Raw genomic sequence first — 1289 nt, forward strand, 5'->3', positions numbered from 1 at the left:
ATGTGAGTTGGACCATAAAAAATGCTGAGTGCTGAAGAATTGAGGCTTTTGAAGTGTGGTGTTGGAGAAGACGCTTGAGAGTCCCTTGGACTGCAAGGAGATCCAACCAGTCCATCCTAAAGGAAATCAGTCCTGAACATTCATTGGAAGGAGTGATGCTGAAGCTGAAACTCCAATACTTTGGCCACCTGATGCGAAGAACTGACTCCTTTGAAAAGACCCTGATGCTGGGAAAGATTGAAAGCAGGAAGAGAAGGGGCAACAGAGTATCAGATGGCTGGATGGCATCAGTGACTCAATGGACATAAGTTTGAGTAAACTCTGGGATTTGGTGATTTGGTGAACAGGGAGGCCTGGAGTGCTGCAGTCCATGGGGTCGCAAAGATTTGGACACAAATGAGAGACTAAACTGAACTGAACACTATTAGAAGTGGAGAGTTATGTTCTGTAGTTATTTCCTCCTTAAATAATCAAGGGGCCTTCCCTGGTGGTCAGACGGTAAAGCATCTGTCTGCAATGCAGGAGACCCGGGTTCAATCCCTGGATTAGGAAGGTCCGCGAGAGAAGGAAATGGCAGCCCACTCCATTATTCTTGCCTGGAAAATCCCATGGACGGCGGAGCCTGGTAGGGGTGGGGTCACAGAGTCGGACACGACTGAGCGACTTCACTTTCTTTCACTTAAATAATCAAGGATTCAAGAAAGGCAACTTAAGTGAAAGAAAATTATTCTTGTAAAACAGAATTTCTGCTATTTAGGCAGATTGTTGTTGTTGTTTATTGGCGAAGTCACGTCCAGCTTTTTGCCACCCTGTGGACTGCAGCACACAGGGCTTCCCTGTCCTTCACTATGTCCAGGAGTTTGCTCAAACTCATGTCCATTGAGTCGGTGATGCCATCCAACCATCTCATCCTCTGTCGTCCCCTTCTCCTCTGCCCTCAATCTTTCCCAGCATCAGCGTCTTTTTCAATGGGTCAGTTCTTAAAAATCACATCAGGTGGCCAAAGTATTGAAGCTGAAGACTTCGGCTCCAGCATCAGTCCTTCTAATGAATATTCAGGACCGATTTCCTTTAGGAATCACCAGTTTGATTTCCTTGCAGTCCAAAGGACTCTCAAGAGTCTTCTCCAGCACCATGATTTAAAAGCCTCAATTCTTCAGCACTCAGCTTTCTTTATGGTCCAACTCTCACATCCGTACATGACCACTGAAAAAACCATAGCTTTAACTAAAGGAACGTTTGTTGGCAAAGTAATGTCTCTTCTTTTTAATACACTGCCTAGGTTTCTC

The sequence above is a fragment of the Bison bison genome, unplaced genomic scaffold, assembly GCF_000754665.1.
Source record: "Bison bison bison isolate TAMUID 2011002044 unplaced genomic scaffold, Bison_UMD1.0 scf7180017848404, whole genome shotgun sequence".
NCBI lineage: Eukaryota > Metazoa > Chordata > Mammalia > Artiodactyla > Bovidae > Bison > Bison bison.